The sequence below is a fragment of the Dipodomys merriami genome, unplaced genomic scaffold (genome assembly GCF_024711535.1).
Source record: "Dipodomys merriami isolate MVZ:Mamm:240054 unplaced genomic scaffold, mDipMer1.0.p SCAF_65, whole genome shotgun sequence".
NCBI classification, from domain to species: Eukaryota; Metazoa; Chordata; class Mammalia; order Rodentia; family Heteromyidae; genus Dipodomys; species Dipodomys merriami.
In genome coordinates this window covers 4,925,354-4,946,687 of record NW_027206235.1, presented here as the reverse complement: position 1 = coordinate 4,946,687, position 21,334 = coordinate 4,925,354, and positions in this window count along the sequence as shown.

The window sequence follows — 21,334 nt, the reverse complement described above, 5'->3', positions numbered from 1 at the left end:
CTCACCCTAACCTCAAACTTAACCCTAACCATAACACTAAAAATAACCCTAACCCTAACCCTAACCGTAATCCTCACCCCCACCCTCATCCTCAGCCTAACCCTAAGCCTAACCCTAACCCTAACCCTCACCTTCACCCCAGCCCTCAACCTAACCCTAACCCTCATCCTCACTCTAAACCTCACCCTAACCCTAACACTATTCCTTAATCTAACAGTCACCCTCAACCTACCCCTAACCCTAAAACTTACTCTAAATGTAACCTTCAACATTACCATAACTCTCACCCTCAGCCTAATCCTTATGTTTACCCTTACCGTCAACTCAACCCTAAGCCTAAACCTAACCCTAACTCTCACCCTGACCCTAACTCTACCCCTAAACCTCACCCTCAAACTAACCCTAACTCTAAACCTAACCCTAACACTAAACCTCACCCTAACCCTAACCCTAACCCTCACTCTAACCCTAAACCTCAACCTCACCCTTAGCCTCAGCCTAACCCTAAGCCTCACCATAAACTTATCCCTAACACACACTCACCCTCACCCTAACACTAATCCTAACCCTAACCCTAACCCTAACCCTCCCCTTAACTCTTACCCTAACCCTAACCTTAACACGAACACTAAACCGAACCCTCAACCTAACACTCACCCTAACCCTAACTCTAACGGAAACCTCACCCTCACACTAACCCTCACTCTAACACTAACCCGAACACTAAACCTCACCCTAACACTAACCCTAACCCTCACACTCACCCTCACAGTAACCGTAACACTAAACCTGACCCTAACAATAACCCTAAAGCTAATCCTAACCCTCACCCTAACCATAACCGTCACCCTAACCCAAACCCTCACCCGATCACTTACCCTCACCCTAACACTAACTCTAACCCTAACACTTACCCTCCCACTAACCCTAACCCTAACTCTAACCATAAAACTCATCTAACCCTCACCCCCACCCTAAACCTAAAACTAGCCATATTCCTATCCCTTAACCTAACACTCCCCCTAACCCTATATCTAACCCTAAACCTCACGCTAACCCTAACCCTAAGCCTAAGCCTAAAACTAAACCTAACCCTAACCCTAACCCGAACCGTAAGCCTATCCCCAAACCACACACTCAAGCTCAGCCTAAACCTAAGCTTAACCCTAACCCTAACCCTAACCATCACATTAACCCTAACCCTATCCCTAAACTTAACACTAAACCTAAGCCTAATCCTCAGCCTCACCCTCACCCTAAACCAAACCCTAACCCTAACCCTCACCGTAAACCAAAGCCTAACGCTAACCCTAACCCTCACACACACCCTCACCCTAACCCTAATCCTAAACCTAACCCTACCCCTAAAGTTAACCCTCATATTAACCCTCAGCCTAGCCCTCACCCTAACCCTAATCGTAAACCTACAACTAATCCTAACCCTCCCCCTAACCCTAACCCTAACACTAAACCTAACCATAAACCTCACCCTCAGCCTCACCCTAACCCTAACTCTAAACCTAAACCTGTCCCTACACCTAACCCTAACCCTAACCCTCACCCTAACACTAAACCTCACCCTCACCCTCAACCTCAGCCTAACCCTAAGTCTAACCCTAACCCTAAACCTAACCCTAACATATAAACACACCCTCACGCTAACTCTAATCCTAACCCTATCCCTAACCCTAACCCTCCCCCTAACTCTCACCGGAACCCTAACCCTAACACTAATCCTCACCCCCACACTCAACCTCAGCCTAAACCTAACCCTCACCCTAACCCTAACTCTAACCCTAAACCTCACCCTCACCCTAAACCTAACTCTAACCATAACCCAAACCCTAACCCTCACCCTAACCCTACACCTAACCATCAAAATAACCCTAAACCTCAACCCCACCCTCATCTTCAGCCTAACCCGAAGCCTAAGCATAACCCTAACCCTAATCCTCACATTCACCCTCACCCTAACCCTAATCCTAAACCTAACCATAAACCTAACCCTTAACCTCAACATAACTATCACCCATAAACATAACCCTAACCCTAACCCTAACACTAACCCACGATCTAACCCTCCCCCTAACCGTAATCTAACCCTAAAACTCACCCTCACCCTAACCCTAACCCTAAACTTCATCCTAACTCTAAAAGTCACCCTGACCCTCACCCCCACCCTCAACTTAACTCTAACCATAACCTTAATAACACCAATCCTAACCCTAAACCTAACCCTCATGCTAACCCTAGCCCTAATCCTTACACTCACATTCACCCTAACCCTAATCCTAAACCTAACCATAAACATAACCCTTAACCTCAACCTGTCACCCTAACCTTAACCCTAACACTAACCCTAACACTAACCCACGAACTAACCCTCCCCTTAACCCTGAATCTAACCCTAAACCTCACACTCACCCTAAACCTAATCCTAACCCGAACCCTAAACCTCACTCTAACCCTAACCCTTACCCTCACCCTCACTGTAACTCTAACCCTAACCCTAACAATATCACTAATCCTAACACTAAACCTAACCCAACAACAACCCTAATCCTAAAACTCACCCTCACCCAAAACCTAATAATAACCCTAACCCTCACCCTAACCCTAAACTTGGTCCTCACTGTAAACCTAACGCTCATTCAAACCCCTACCCTAACTCTAACCCTAACCATAAAGCTCACCCTAACAATAACCTTAACATTCACCCTCGCCCTGGCCCTCACCCTAAACCTAAACCGAACCCTAATCCTCAACCTAACCCTCACCCTAACCCTAACCCTCACCCTCACCCTAAACCTAACCCTCAACCTAACCCTAAACTTCACGCTCACCGAAAACGTAACCCTAACCCTAACCCTAACAATAACCCTAAGCCTAACCCTCACCTAAACATAACCCTCACCCTAATCCTAACCCTCACCCTAACCCTAACTCTAACCCTCACCCTCACCCTAACCCTAACCCTCATCCTCACCCTAAACCTCACACTAACCCGAACCCTAACCCTTACCCTAACACTAAACTTAACCCTAACCCACACCCTTATCTTAACCCTCAACCTCAGCCTAAACCTCAACTTTACCCTTACCATCATCCTCACCCTAACCCTCCCTCTAACCCTAAACCTCATCCAAAAACTCACCCTAACAGTAAACCTAACCATCACCCTAACCCTAACCCTCACCCTCAACCTCAAGCTCAATGTAACCCTAAGCCTAATCCTAACCCTTACCCTAACCCTCACCCTCTCCCTAGTCCTCACCCTAACCCTAATCCAAACCCTAACCCTCATCCTAACCCTCACCCTAAGCCTAAACTTAACAATCACCATAACCCTAATACTCACGCCCACACTCACCCTCCGCATAACCCTAAGCGGAAGCCTAACCCTAACCCTAACACTCACACTCACCCTGACCCTAACCCTAATCTGAAACCTAACCCTACCCCTAAAACTTAACCTCAACCTAACCCTCACCCTAACCTTAACCCTAATATTAACCCTAAGCCTAACCCATGAACTAACCCTTTCCCTAACCCTAAATCTAACCATAAACCTCACCCAAACCCTAACCCTAAACCTTCCCCTAACACTAAACCTCACCTTCACCCGAATCCTAACCCTCACCCTCACTGTAACTCTAACCCTCACCCTAGCCCTCACCTTAACCCTATTCCTAACCCTAAACCTCATCCTAACCCTCACCCTAACCTTAATCTTCACCTTCATGGTAGGCCTAAGCCTAAGCCTAAGCCTAAGCCTAACCCTAACCGTAACCCTCACCCTAACCCTAACACAAGCACTAACCCTAACTCTAACCCTAAACCTCACTCTCACCCTAACCCTAACTCTAACCCTAACCCTAAACCTAAACCTCACCCTAACCCTAACCCTAACCCTCAGCCTTACCCTCACTGTTCCCATACCCGATACCCTAACCCTAACAATAACCCTAACCCTAACCCTAACACTCACCCTAAACATAACCCTCACCCTAACCCTAAAACTCACCCTAACACTTACCCTCACCCTAACACTAACCCTAACAATAACACTAAACTTCACCCTAACCCTAACCCTCACTCTAACCCAACCCTCACACTCATGCTTGTCCTAAGCCTAAGCCTAAGCCAAAAACTAACCCTAAACCTCACCCTAACCCCAACAATAACACTAAAACTAACTTTAATCCTAAACCTCACCCTCACCCTAACCCTAACTCTAACCCCAACCCTAAAGCTAAACCTCATCCGAACCCTAACCCTCACCCTCACCCTCACCCTCACTGTAACCATAACCCTAACACTAACACTAACAATAACCCTAACCCTAACCCTAACCCTCATCCTAAACATAACCTTCACCCTAACCCTAACCCTCACCCTTACACTTACCCTCACCCTAACACTAATGCTAACCCTAACACTAACCCTCACACTAAACCTAACCATCAACCTAATCTAAATCTCACCCTAACCCTAACCCTCGTCCTCACCCTAAACCTCACACTAACCATAACACTAATCCTCAATCTAACTCTCACCCTCACCCTAACCCTAACCCTCACCCTTACCCCAACCCTCACCCTCAGCCTAACCCTCACATTTACCCTTACTTTCACCCTCAACCTAACTCTCACCCTAACACTAATCCTTATCCTGACCCTCACCCTAACAGTAACTCCAACCATCAACCTAACCCTAACCCTCACCCTCAACCTTAGCCTCAGCCTAACAATAAGCCTAAGCCTAAACCTAACCCTAACCCTCACCCTCACCCTAACCCTAACCCTAACCCTAATCCTAACCCTAAGCCTCATCCTAACCCTTAACTTAACCATAAACTTAACCATCTTTCTAAACCTAATCCTCATATACACCCATACCCTCAGCATAATCCTAAGCCTACGCTGAACACTAACCCTAACCCTCACACTCACCCTTACCTTAACTAATCCTAAACGTAACCCTAATTATAAATGTAACCCTAACTCTAACATTAACCCTCATCCTAACCCTCACCCTCACCCTAACCCTAACCCTAAACCTCACCCTAACACTAACCCTAACCCTCACCCTCACCCTAGCCCTCACCCTAACCCTAATCCTAACCCTAATCCTAATCCTCACCCTTAACTTAACCATAAACCTAACCATCTTGCTAAACCTAATCCTCATATACACCCATACCCTCAGCATAACCCTAAGCCTAAGCCGAACCCTATCCCTAACCCTCACACTCACCCTTACCGTAAACCTAAACCTAAGTGTAACCCTAACCCTAACATTAATCCTCAACCAAACCCTCACCCTAACCCCAACCCTAACCCTAACCCTAACCCTAACCCTCACCCTAAGCATAATCCTCACCATAACCCTAACCCTCACCCTAACACTTACCCTCACCCTAACCCTAAACATAACCCTCACACTAACCCTAACCCTCACCCGAATCCTAAACCTCACCCTAACCCTAAACCTCAACCTCACCCTAGCCCTCACCCTAAACCTAATTCTAACCCTCACGCTCAACCTAGCCTTTAACCTAACTCTAACCCTCATCCTCACCCTAGCCCTCACCCTAACCCTAATTCTAACCCTCACCCACACCCTTACCCTAACCCTCATTCTCACCCTAAACCTCACACTAACCCTAAACCTAATCCTCAATCTAACCCTCACCCTAACCCTAACCCTAACCCTTACCCTAACCCTAAACCTAGCCCTAACACTCGCCCTTATCTTAACCCTCAACCTCAGCCTAAACCTCAACTTTACCCTTACCATCATCTTCAACCTAAACCTCACCCTAACCCTAAACCTCATCCTAACCAACACCATAAACTTAAACTTAACCATCACCTTAACCCTAACCCTCAACCTCAACCTCACACTCAGCCTAAGCCTAAGCCTAAACCTAACCCTAAACTTTATCCTAAACCTCACACTGACCCTCAAAGTAACCCTAACCATCACCATCACCAAAATCCTTACCCTAACCATCAATCTAACCCTAAACTTAACCCAATCCCTAACTCTCAACCTAACCTTAACCCTCACCTTTACCGGAACCCTCACCCGAACTCTCACCCTCAGCCTAACCCTAAGCCTAAGCCTAACAATAACCCTAAAAATTACCCAAAACCTAACCATCACTATAACCCTAACCCTAATCCTAACACTAAACCTCACCCTAAACCTAAACTTAATCCTAATCCTAACCCTAAACCTAACCCTCAACCTCACCCTAACCCTCAACTTAACCCTAACCCTAACACTAACCCTAACCATAACCTTCACCTCAGTCTCATCCTAATCCTAACTGTAACCCTAAACCTCATCCTCATCCTAACACTCACCCTAAACCTAAACCTCATGTAACCCTAAACCTAAACCTTACCCTAGACCTAGCCCTCACCCTAACCCTAACCCTAACCCTAACCCTAATCCTAACCCTCCCCCTAACCCTAACCCTAAACCTCACCCTAACCCTCACCCTAACGTTAACCCTCACCCTCAACCTCACCCTCAGCCTAACCCTAAACCTAACCCTAACACACATACTCACCCTCAGGTTTACCCTAATACTAACCCTAACCCTAACCATAACCCTCACCCTAACCCTAACCCTCACCTTAACCCTAACCCTAACATTAACCCTAACCCTAAACCACACCCTCAGCCTCACCCCAACCCTAACCCTAAAACTAAACCTCACCCTCACCCTCACCCTAACCCTCACCCTCACCCTAGCGCTCATCCAAACCCTAATCCTAACCCTAAACCTCATCCTAAACCTCCCCCCTAACCCTATGACTAACCCTGACCCTAACCCTAACTTTCTCACCCTCAACCTCACCCTCAGCCTAACCCTAAGCCTAACCCTAAAGCTAACCCTAACACACACACTCACCCTCAGCCTAACCCTAAGTGTATACCTAAAACTAACCCTAACTCTCACCCTCAGCCTCACCCTAACCCTAATTCTATCCCTAAACCTCACCCTCACCCTACCCCTAATGCTAAACCTTAACCCTTGCCCGAACCCTAACCCAAACCCTCACCCTAACTCTCACCCTAACCCTAAAACTAACACTAACGCTAACTCTAACCCTAACACTAAACCTCAACCTAACCCTAACCCTAACCCTATCCCTCACCCTAACCCTCACCCTCACACTCAGCCTAACCTTAAGCCTAACCCTAATCCTAACCCTAACCCTCACACTCACCCTCTCCCTAACCGTAATCCTAATCCTAACCCTAACGCTATCCCTCACCCTCACACTAACACTCACCCGAACTCTAACCCTAACACTAACCCTAACCCTAACCCTCACTATCAACCTGACCCTCAGCCTAACCCTAAGCCTAACGCTTAACCTAACACTCACACACACACTCACCCTCACCCTAACCCTAATCCTAAACCTAAATGTAACCATAAACCTCCGCCTAACTCTCACCCTAACGCTAACCCTAACACTAACCCTAACCCTCAACCAAACCCTCACCCTAACCATAGCTCTAACCCTAAACCTCACCCTCACCCTAAACCTAACTCTAACACTAACCCAAACCCGAAACCTCACCCTAAGCCTAACCCTAAACCTCATCCTCACCTTCACCCTAACCCTATCTCTAACAATAATGCTAACACTATTTCTCACCCTAACCCTAACCCTAAACCTCATCTTCCCCTTCACCCTCACAGTAACCGTAACCCTAACCCTAGCAATAAACCTTACCCTAACCCTAAACATCACCCTAACCATAACCCTCACCCTAACCCTAAAACTCACCTTAAAAAATACCCTCAAACTAACACTAACCCTCACACTAACCCTAACCCTAACCATAACCCTAAACCTCACCCTAACACTAACCCTAACCCTAACCTTCACCCTAACCCTAAATCTAACCCTAACCCTCACCCTAACCATAAATCTCATCCTCACCATAAACCTCACACTAACCCTAACCCTAATCCTAAATCTAACCCTCACCCTCACAATAACCCTAAACCTAACCCGTAACCTAACCCTCAGCCTAATCTTAACCCTCACCCTTACAGTAACCCTCACCCTCAGCCTAACACTCACCTTTAACCTTAACGACACCCGCAACCTAACCCTCACCCTAAGCCTAAACTTAACCGAAACCTAACTCTCACCATAACCTTAAACCTAACCCTCACCTTAACCCTAAACCTCACCCTCACCCTCACCCTCAGCCTAACCCTAAGCCTAACCCTAAACCTAACCCTAATCCTCACACTGACCGTCTCCCTAACCCCAATCCTAATCCTAACCCTAACCCTAACACACACCCTCACCCTAACCATCACCCTAAACTTAACCCTAACACTAACCCGAACCCGAACCCTAATCCTCACCCTAACCCTATATCTAACCGTAAACTACAAACTCACAGTGAACCTAACCCTAACCCTAACCCTAAACCTCACCCTAACCCTAACCCTAAACCTCACCCTCACCCTAGCCGTCACCCTAACCCTAATCCTAAACCTAACCCACATCCTAATCCTCAAACTAACCCTAAATCTAACCCTCACCCTAACCCTAAACCTCACACTCAACCTAACCCTCAGGCTAACCCTAAGACTAACCCTAAACCTAACCGTAACCCACACACTCACCCTCACCCTAACACTAACTATAACCCTAACCCTAAATTTAAACCGAACACTAACACTCACACTAACCGTAACCCTAACCGTCATCCTAACACACAACCTAACCCTATCCGTATCCATCACCCTAATCCCAACGCTCACCCTCAGCCTAACCCTAAGCCTAAGCATAACACTAACCCTAACCCTCAACCTCACCCTAAACCTAATCCTAACCCTAACCTTCATCCTAACACTCACCATAACCCTAACCCTAACCATCATCCAAAACCTGTTCCTCACCTCCACTCTCACCCTCAGCCTAACCCTAAGCCTAAGCCTAAACCTAACCATAACCCTCACCCTCAGCCTCACCCTCACCCTAACCCAAATCCTAACCCTAACCCTAAACCTAACATACCCTCACAGTACCCTAACCCTAACCCTAACCCTAACCCTAACCCTAAACCTAAACCTAACCCTAACCCTAACTCTAACCCTCACCCTCACCCTAGCCCTAACCCTAACCCTAATTCTAACCCTCCCCCTCACCTTAACCCTAAACCTTAACCTAACCCTTAACCCTATACTCACACTCACCATAACAATTACCCTAATCCTAAACCTAACATTAAGGCTAACCCTCACCCTCACCCTAATCCTCACCGTAACCCTAACTCTAACAATAACCTTAACCCCAACCCACACCATCAGCCTCAAACTAAACCTAACTCTAACCATAAACCTCACTCTCACCTTAAGCCTAACCCTAACCTTAACCCTCAAACTAACCCTAACGCTCACCCTCACTGTAACCCTTACCCTAACTCTCACCCTAACCCTTAACTTAACCCAAACCCTAACTGTCACCCTAACTCTAACCCTAAACCTCACCCTAAGCCTCACACTCACCCTCAGCCTAACCGTAACCCCAACCCTAACCCTCACACTCACCTTAACCTTAACCCTAATCCTAATAGTAAACTTAACCCTAACCCTCACCCTCACCCTAACCATCACATTAAGCCTAACCCTAACATTAATCGTAACCAAAACCCTTACCCTAAACCTCACCCTAACACTAACCCTACCCATCCCCCTCACCCTAGCCCTCAACCTAAGACTAACCCTCATCCTCACCCTAAACCTCACACTAACCCTAACACTAATCCTCAATCTAAACCTCAACCTCACACTAAACCTAACCCTAAACCTCACCATAACCCTAACCAGCACCCTTACCGTAACCCTCATCCTCAGCCTTAACCCTCACGTTTAAACTTACCTTCACTCCCACCCTAACCCTCACCCAAACCCTAACCGTAACCCTAACCCTAACTCTACCCCTAAACCTCACCATCAGGCTAACCCTAACTCTAATCCTAACCCTAACACTAAACCTCACCCTAACTCTAATCCTAACCCTAACACTAAACCTCACCCTAACCCTAAACCTAACCCTCACCCTCAACCTCATCCTCAGTCTAAACCTAAGCCTAAGCCTAACCCTTAACCTAACCCTCACCCTCACCATAGCCTCACCCTAAACTGAATCCTAACCCTAACCCTCATCCTAACCCTCACACTAAACCTAAACCTAACCATCACCATAACCCTAATTCTCACCCCCCCCTCACCCTAAGCCTAAGCCTAACCCTAACCATCACACTCACCCTCACCCTAACCCTAATCCTAACCATAACCCTAACCCTAACCCTAAACCTCAACCTAACCCTCACCCTAACCTTAAGCCTAAAACTAAACCTAACCCTAACCCTCGTCCTAACCCAACAAGTAACCCTAAATCTAACCCTAATCCTCATCCTCACCCTAAACCTAATACTAACCCTAACCCTAACAATATCACTAATCCTAACGAGAAACAGAACCCTAATGCTAAACCTAACCCTAATTCTAACAATCACCCTCACGCTAACACTAATCCTAACCCGTACCCTCAACCTAACCCTAACCCTCACCCTCACTGTAACCCTAAACCTCATCCTAACCCTCACCCTAACCGTGACCCTAAACCTAAACCTTACCCTAAAACTAACCATAACGCTCAACCTCACCCTAGCCCTCACTCTAACCCTCATCGTAACCCTAATGCTCACCCTACCCTAAACTTAACCGAACCCTAACTCTCACCCTAACCCTATCCCTAAGCCTCACCCTAACCCTAACCCTCACACTCACCCTCAACCTCAGCCTAACCCTACGGCTAAGCCTAACCCTAACCCTAACTGTCACACTCACACTAACCCGTATCCTAATCCTAATCCTAACCCTAAGCCTTAACCTCACCCTATCCCTAACCCTAACCCTAACCCTAACTCTCTCCCTAACCCTAAACCTAACCCTCACCCTAACTCTAACCCTCACCCTCACCCTCATCCTCAGCCTAACCTTAAGCTTAAGCTTAACCCAAACTCTAAACCTCAGCCTCACCCTAACCCCAACCCTCACCCTAAAGCTTACCCTAAACCTAACGCTAAACTTCAACCCCACCCTAGCCCTCACCCTAACCCGAATCCTAACACTAACCCTCGTCCTAACCCTCCCCAAAACCCTAACCCAATCCCTCACCCTAACCCTAACCCTCACCCAAATCCTCATCCTTAGCCTAACCCTAACCCTAACCCTAACCCTCAACCTAACCCTCCACCTAAACCAAACCCTCAACCTCACCCTAACCCTAACCATCATCCTCAACCTCACCTTCACCCTAAACCTAACCCTAACCCTCACATTAACCCTAACCCTAACCCTCACTCTCAGCCTCACCCTTACCCTAACTCTAACCCTAAACCTCACCCTCTCACTAACACTAACCCTAACCTGAAATCTAAACCTCATCATAACCCTAACCCTAAACCTCAACCTCACCTTACCCCTTACACCAAACTTAATCCTAACCCTAACCCTAATCCTATCCCTTACCCTAACACTAACCCTAACCCTCCCTCTAAATCTCACCCTCAGCCTAATCCTCACGTTTACCCTTACCTTCACCCCCACCCTAACCCTCAACCTAACCCTAACCCTAACCCTAACCCTAACTCTACCCCTAAACCTCACCCTCAGGCTAACCTTAACTCTAATCCTATCCTTAACACTAAACCACACTCTAACCCTAACCCTAACCCTCACCCTCACCCTAGCCTCACCCTAAACCGAATCCTAACCCTAACCCTCATCCTAACCCTCACATTAACCTAAACCTAACCATCACCATAACCCTAATTCTCACCCCCCTGCACACTCAGCCTAACCCTACGCCTAAGCCTAACCCTAACCATCACACTCACCCTCACCCTAACCCTAATCCTAACCCTAACCCTAACCTTAACCCTAAACCTCAACCTAACCCTCACCCTAACCTTAAGCTTAACAGTAACCCTAACCCTAATCCTCGTCCTAACCCAACAACTAAACCTAAATCTAACCCTAAACCTCAAATTCACCCTAACCCTACTACTAATCCTAACCTTAACAATATCACTAATCCTAACGATAAACATAACCATATTGCTAAACCTAAACCTAATTCTAACTGTCACACTCACCCTAACCCTAATCCTAACCCTAACCCTCACCCTAACTCTAACCCTAAACCTAAACCTTACCCTAACACTAACCCTAACCCTCAGCCTCACCCTAGCCCTCACCCTAAACCGAATCCTAACCCTAATGCTCACCCTAACCCTAAATTTAACGGAACCCTAACTCTCACCCTAACCCTAACCCTAAGCCGCACCCTAACCCTAGCCCTCACCCTCACCCTCACCCTCAGCCGAAAACTAAGGCTAAGCCTAACCCTAACCCTAACTGTCACACTAACCCTAACCCATATCATAATCCTAATCCTACCACTAAGCCTTAACCTCACCCTCACCCTAAACCTCACCCTAATCCTAACGCTCATGCTCACCCCAACCCTAACCCTCACCCTCAACGTCACCCTCAGCCTAACCCTAAGCCTAAGCTTAACCCTAACTCTAAATCTTAGCCTCACCCTAACCCTAACCCTAACCCTAAAGCTTCCGCTATACCTAAACCTAAACCTCACCCTCAGCCTAGCCCTCAACCTAACCCTAATCCTAACCCTAACCCTCATCCTAACCCTCCTCAAAACCCTCAAACATTCCCTCAACCTAAACCTAACCCTCACCCACATCCTCATCCTTTGCCTAACCCTAACCCTAACCCTGACCTCAACCTAACCCTCCACCTAAACCAAACCCTCAACCTCACCCTAATCCTAACCCTCATCCTCAAACTCACCTTCACCCTAAACCTAACCCTAACCCTCACACTAACCCTCAAGCTAACCCTCACTCTCAGCCTCACCCAAAACCTAACTCTAACCCTAAACCTCACCCTCTCACTTAACCTAACCCTATCCCGAGCACAAAACTTCACCATAACCCTAAACCTAAACCTCACCCTCACCTTAGACCTTACACCAAACCTAATCCTAACCCTAACTCTAATCCTATCCCTTACCCTAACACTAACTCTTACCTCCCTCTAAATCTCAACCTAACCGTAACCCTAACACTAACCCTAACCTTAACCCTCAACCTAACCCTCACCCTAACCCTGACTCTAACCCTAAACCTCACCCTCACCCTAACCCTAACTCTAACCCTAACACAGACCCTAAACCTCACGTTAACCCTGTTAACCCTAACTCTAAACCTCACCCTCAGCCTCACATTTGCCCTCACCCTAACCCTAATCCTAACCTTAACCCTAACCCTAACCCTAACCCTAAACCTCACCATAACACTAACCCTAACCCTCACCCTCAACCTAGCCCTCAACCTAACCCTAATCCTAACCCTAATCCTCACTCTAACCCTCATCCTAACTCTAACCCTAAAACTCACCCTAACCCTAACCCTAACCCTAACCCTCAAACTAACCCTAACACTCATGCACAATTTAAGCCTAACCCTAAACCTCACCCTAAACCTAAAATAACCGGAACCCTAACTCTCACCCTAACCCTAACCCTAACGCATACACTAACCCTAACCCTCACCCTCACTCTCAGTGTAATCCTAAGCCTAATCCTAACAATAACCCTAACCCTCACACTCACACTAACCCTTACCCTAATCCTAATCCTAACCCTAACCCTAACCCTAACCCTCACCCTCAACCTCAGCCTAACCTTAATGGTAACTCTAACCCCAAACCTCATCCTCAACCTAACCCTAACCCTAACCCTAGCCCTCACCCTAACCCTAATCCTAAACCTAACCCTCATCCTAACCTTCCCCATAACCCTAACCCTAACCCTCACCCTAACCCTAAGCCTCACCCTCACATTCACCCTCAGCCTAATCCTAAGCCTAAACCTAAGCCTACCCCTAAACCTAACCCTAACCCTCACAGTCAACATCAACCTCACCCTCACTGTAAATCTAACCCTAACCCTAACCCTCACCCTAACCCTAACCCTAAACCTCCCCCTAACCCTAACCCTCCCCCAAACTCTATATCTAACCCTAAACCACACCCTCACCCTAACCCTAACACTAACCCTAACCCTAACCCTCACCCGAACCCTCTCCCTAACCCTATATCAAACCCTAAACCTCAACCTCACCCTAACTGTAAACCTAACCCTAACCCTATACCCCATCAAAACCCTAAACCTAACCCTCACCCGCACACTCACCCTCACTGTAACTCTAACCCTAACCCTAACAATGACACTAACCCTAAAATGAAACATCTCCCTAACCGTAATCCTCACCCCCAACCTCAACCTCTGCCTAACCCTAACCCTAAGCCTAACCCTCACCCTAACCATTACACTCACCCTCATCCTAACTCTAATCCTAAAACTTACCCTATCCCTAAACCTCAACCTAACCCTAACCCTCACCCTAACCCTAACACTAACCCTAACCCTAAACCTCACCCTAACCCTAACCCTCAACTTCACCCTCAACCTCACCATAAGTCTAACCCTAACCCTAACAATAACACTAACCATAACCCTAACCCTAAACATAACCCTCAACCTCAGCCTCACCCTCACTACAAACTTAACCCTGACCATAACACTAACAATAACCCTAACCCTAACCCTAAACCTAACTCTAATCCTTACACCCACCCTCATCCTCCGCCTAAACCTAACCCTAACCCTAAACCTAACCCTCACCGTAACCCTAACACAAACCCCAACACTGACACTAACCCTAATCCTAAACCAAACGCTAAACCTAACACTAAACCTAACCCTAATCCTCAGTCGCACCCTCATCCTAACCCAAACCCTAACCCTAACCATCACCCAAAACCTAAGCCTAACCCTAATCCTTACCCTCACCCTAAACCTAATCCTAACACTAACCCTCACCTTAACCCTAACCCTAACCCTCACCCTCATGCTCGGCCTAAGCCTAAGCCTAAACCTAAGCCTAACCCTAACCCTAACCCTAACCCTCACCTTATCCCTAACCCTAACACTACCCCTAACTCTAACCCTAAACCTCACCCTCACCCTAAACCTAACTCTGATCATAACCCAAACCTAACCCTCATACTAACCCTAACCCTCACCCTCACCTTCACCATAACCCTAACTGTAACCCTAAACTTAACAAAAACCCTAAACCTAACCCTAACCCTCACCCTACTCATAAACCTCACCCTAACCTTAACCATCACCTAACACTAAACCTAAGGCTAACACTAACGCTCAAACTAACCCTAACCATCACCCTAACCCTAAACCTCACCCTAACATAAACCCTAACAATCACCCTAAACCTAAACCTTACCCTAACCCTAAACCTCACCCTCATCCTCACCTTCACTGTAACCCTAAGCCTAACCCTAACCCTAACCCTCACACACACCCTAACCCTTACCCTAATCCTAATCCTAACCCTATCCCTAACCCTCACCCTCAGCCTCAACTTAACCCTAATTCTAACCCTAAACCTCACCCTCAACCTAATCCTAAAGCTAACCCTAACACTAAAACTCATCCTCATCCTAACCCTAAACATCACCCTCACCCTAACCCTAATCCTATCCCTAACCCTCGTGCTAACCTTCCTCATAACCCTAATCATAACCCTTACCTTAACACTAACTCTCACCCTCACCCTCAGCCTAACCCTAAGCCTAACCCTAAGCCTAACCCTAAACCTAAAACTAAACCTCACACTCACTCGCACCCTCACCCTCACTGTAACTCTAACCCTAACCCTAACCCTAAACCTCACCCTAATCCTAACCGTAACCCTTCCCCTAAACCTATATCTAACCGTAAACCTCACCCTCACCCTAACCCTAACACTAACCCTAAACCTAACCCTCACGCTAACCACCTCCATAACCCTATATATAACCCTAAACCTCACCCTCACCCTAACAGTAACCCTAACCATAACCCTAAACCCCACCCTAATCCTAAACCTAAACCTCAACCGCACCCTCAGCTTCACCATAACTCTAACAATAACCCTAACAATAACACTAACCCTAACCCGGACCATCACCCTAACCCTAATCCTCACCCCCAACCTCACCCTCTGCCTAAGCCTAAGTCTAAGCCTAAACCTCACCCTAACCTTTACACTCACCCTCATTGTAACTCTAATCCTAAACCTAACCCTATACCTAACCCTCAACCTCATCCTAACCCTAACACTAACGCTAACCCAAACCTCAACCTAAACCTCCCCCTAAACCTATGTGTAACCCTAAACCTCACCCTCAACCTAAACCTAACCTTAACCCTAACCCTAAACCTCAGCCTAACACTAACCCTCACCCTCACCCTCAACCTCAACATAAGTCTAACCCTAACCCTAACAATAACACTAACCCTAACCCTAACCATATCCATAACCCTCACCGTCAGCCTCACCCTCACTGGAAACTTGACGCTAACCATAACACTAACATTAACCCTAACCCTAACCCTAACTCTAATCCTCACCCCCACAGTCACCCTCAGCCTAACCCTAACCCTAACCCCAACTCTAATCCTAACCCCCACTGTAACCCTAAAACTAACCCTAACACTAACACTAACCCTAAACGAAACCCTAACCCTAACCCTAAACTTAAACCTAACCCTAACCCTAACCTTAAACTTAACCTGAAACCTAACTCTCACCCTAACCCTACAACTAACCCTCACCCTAACCCTAACCCTCATCCTCACACTCACCCTCATCCTAACCCTAAGCCTAACCCTAACTGAAACCCAAACCCTCACACACACCCTAACCTTTCCCCTAATCCCAATCCTAACACTAAGCCTAAACCATACCCTCACCCTAACGCTCACTCTAACCCTAACTCTAACACTAACCCTAAACCTAACCCTCAACCTCAGCCTCATCCTAACCCTAACTCTAACCCTAAACCTGCCCCTAACCCTAACTCTAACCATCACCCTAACCCTAATTCTCACCCACACCCTCACCCTCAGCCTAATCCTAAGCCTAAGCCTAACCCTAAACCTAACCATCACACTCACCCTCACCATAACCCTAATCCTAATCCTAACCTTAACTCTAACCCTAACCCTAAACCTCAACCTAAACCTCACCCTAACCTTAGCACTAACACTAACCATAACCCTAACCCTGGACCTAACCCTGTAACTAACCCTAAATCTAACCCTAAACCTCACCCTCACCCTAACCCTAATCCTAATAATAACCCTAAACCTCACAGAAACCTTAACCCAAACCCTCACCCTCACCATAACTATAACCCTAACCCTAAAAATAACACTAGTCCTAACCCTAAACCTAACCATAACCCTAACCCTAATGCTAACACTCACCCTCACCCTATGCCTAATCCTAACACTAACTCTCACCCTAACACTAACCCTCACCCTGACCATAACGCTAACCCTCCTCCTAATCCTCATCCTCACCCTAGCCCTCACCCTAACCCTAATCCTAACACTTACTCTCATCAAAACCCTCACCCTAACAATCACCCTAAACCTAATACTCACCCCCACCCTCACCCTCAGCCGGACCCTAAACCTAAGCCTAACCCTAAGCCTAACCCTCACACTCCCCCTTACAATAACCCTAAACCTAACCCTAACACTAACCATAACCCTAAACTTCAAAGTAACCCTCACCTAAACTTAACCGTAACACTTACTCTAACCCTGGACCTAAGCGTCCTCCTAACGCTAAATCTAACCCTAAAACTCACCCTCACACTAACACAAGTCCTAACCCTTACCCTCATCCTAACCCTAATCCTCACCCTAAAGGTAACCCTAACCCTCATGCTAACCCTCACATTAACCCTAACACTAAACCTTACCCTAACACTAACCCTAATCCTCAACCTCACCCTCGCCCTCACCCTTACCCTAATCATAACCCTAATCCTCATCCTAACCCTCACACTAACCCTAACTTTAACCCTAATCCTTACCCTAAATCTAACCCTCACCCTAACCCTAAACTTAACCGAACACTAACACTCACCCTAACCGTAAACCTAAACTCACCCTCACCCTCACCCTCAGCCTAATCCTAAGCCTCAGCCTAAACCTAACCCTAACCCTCACACTCACCCTAACCCTTACCCTAAACCTAATCATAACACTAAGCATAACCCTCACACTCAGTCTAACCCTCACCGTAACCCGAAATCTAACACTAAACCTAACCCTAAACCTCAAGATCAGCCTCACCCTTACCCTAACTCTAACCCTAAACCTCACCCACAGCCTAACCCTAAGCCTAACCCTAAACCTAACCCAAACAAACACACTCACCATCACCCTAACCCTAATCCTAACCCTAACCCTAAACCTAAACTTCAACCTAACCCTCACCCTTACTATAAACCTAAACCTCACCCTCACCCTAAACCTAACTCTAACCCTAACCCAAACCATAAACCTCACCCTAACCCAAACCCTAACCCTCAATCTCACCCTCAACATAACCATAAACCTAGACCTATACCAAACAATAACCCTAACCCTAATCCTAACCCTCAACCTAACCATGACCCTCACCCTAACGCAAACCCTCACCCTAACATTTACCGTCACCCTAACACTAACCCTAACCCTAACACTAACCCTCACACTAACCCTAACCGTAATCTCACCCTAACCCTAACCCTAACCCTAACCCTCAACCAAACCATAAACCTCACGCTCCACGTAACCCTAACCGTAACCCACACCCTAAACCTAAACTTAACTTGAACCCTAACTCTCACCCTAACCTTAATCCTAACCCTAACCCTCACCCTCACCCTCACCATCAGCGTAACCCTAAGCCTAACCCTAACCCTAACCCTCACACTCAACCTAGCCCTTACCCTAATCCTTATCCTAACCCTAACGCTAAGCCTCACCCTCAGCCTCACTTTAACCCTAACTCTAACCCTAATCCTAACCCTAACTCTCCTCCTAACCCTCCCCATAACCCTAACCCTAAACCTCACCATAACCCTAAACCTCAACCTCATGCTCAGCCTAAACCTAAACCTAAACCTAACCCTAAACCTCACACTCACCCTAATCCTAACTGTAAGTATCACCCTCACCCTAACCCTGACCCTCACCCTCACCCTCATCCTAACCCTAAGCCTAACCCTAACCCTTACCCTAATCCTCACACTCACCCTAACCCTAACCCTAATCCTACTCCTAACCCTAACCCAAACCCTCACCCTCAACCTAACCCTCATCTTAAGAATAACCTTAACATTAATCCTAAGCCTCAACCGCACCCTCAGCCTCACCCTAAACCTAACTCAAACACTGAACCTAACCCTGAACCTAACTCTAACTCTAACCCTATCCCTAAACCTCATCCTAACCCTAACGCTAACCCTCACCCTCACCCTCACCCTAACACTAACCCTTACCCTAACACTTATGCTAACTCTAAAACTAACCCTCACAATAACACTAAACATCACCCTAACCCTAAACCCCACCGTAACACTAACCCTAAACCTCACCCTCACTCTAGCCCCCACCCTAACCCTTACCCTCATCCTCAACCTAAACCTCACACTAACCCTAACACTAATCCTCAATCTAACCCTCACCCTCACCCTGACCCTAATGTTAAACCTCACCCTAACCCTAACTCTCACCCATACCTTAACCCTCACCCTCACCCTAAACCTCACCTTTACCCTTACGGTCAACACCACCCTAACCCTAACCCTAATCCTAACCCTCACCCTATCCATAACTGTACCCCTAAACCACACCCTCACTCTAACCCTAACTCTAACCCTAACTCTAACACTAACCCTCACCCTAACCCAAACACTAAACATCACCCTAACCCTAATCCTCACCCCCACCCTCACACTCAGCCTAAAACTATGCCTAAGCCTAATCCTAACCCTAACCCTAACCCACACCCTCACACTCACCCTCACCATAACTCTCACACTAACCCTAACAATAACACTAATCCTAACCCTAAACCTAACCCAAACAATAACCATAACCCTAATGCTAACACTCCGCCTCACCCTAACCCTAATCCTAATCCTCTCTGTAACTCTCCCTCTAATCCTATATCTAAGCCTCAACCTCATCCTCAACCTAACCCTAAAACTAACCATAACCATAAACCCCACACTAACCCTAACTCTAAACCTTACCCGCAACCTCACTCACACGATAAATCAAACCCTAACACTAACAATAACACTAACCCTAACCATCACCCTAACCCTAATCCTCACACCCACCCTCACCCTCAGTCTAAACCTAAGCCTAAGCCTAACCCTCACCTTAACCCTCACACTCAGCCTCACCCTAACCCTAATCCTAAACCTAATCCTATCCCTAAACCTCAAACTAAACCTCACCCTCAACCTAACCCTAACCCTAACCCTAAACCTCACCCTCAGGCGAACCCTAACCTTAACTCTAACCCCAAACCTCAACCTCACCCTAACCCCAACCCTAACCCTAACCCGAAACCTCACCCTAACCTTAACCCTAAACTTCACCCTCTCCCTAGCCCAAACCCTAACCCTAATCCTAACACTAACCCTCATCCTAACCCTCCCCCTAACCCTAAACTTCACCCTCACCCTAACCCTCAACTTAAGCCTAACCCTAACATTAATCCTAACCCTAACCCTAATGCTCAGCCTCACCCTAAAACTGTCTCTAACCCTAAACCTCAACCTGACACTAACCCTAAACCTAACCCTATCTCTATAATTCATCCTAACCCTAAACCTCACCCTAACCCTAACCTTAAACCTCACCCTCACCCAAGCCCTCACCCTAACACTAATCCTACCCCTACCCCTCATCCTAACCTTCATCAAAACACTAACCCTAACCCTCAGCCTCACCCTCACCCTAATGCTAATCTGAAACCTAACCCTCAACCTAAACCTAACCCTGACCCTCACCGTAACTCTTACCCTAACCCTCAAATAACCCGAAATAAAACTATCACCCTAAACCTAACCCCAACCCTCACCCTAACCCTCTCCCTAAACCTCATGCTCACCCGAGCCCTCATCCTAACCCTAATCCTAACACTAACCCTCAACCTAACCCTCCCCCTAACCCTTACCATTACCCTCACCCTAACCCTAACCCTCACCCTCAACCTCACCCTCAACCTAACCCTAAACCTAACCCTAAACCTAAACCTAACACACACCCTC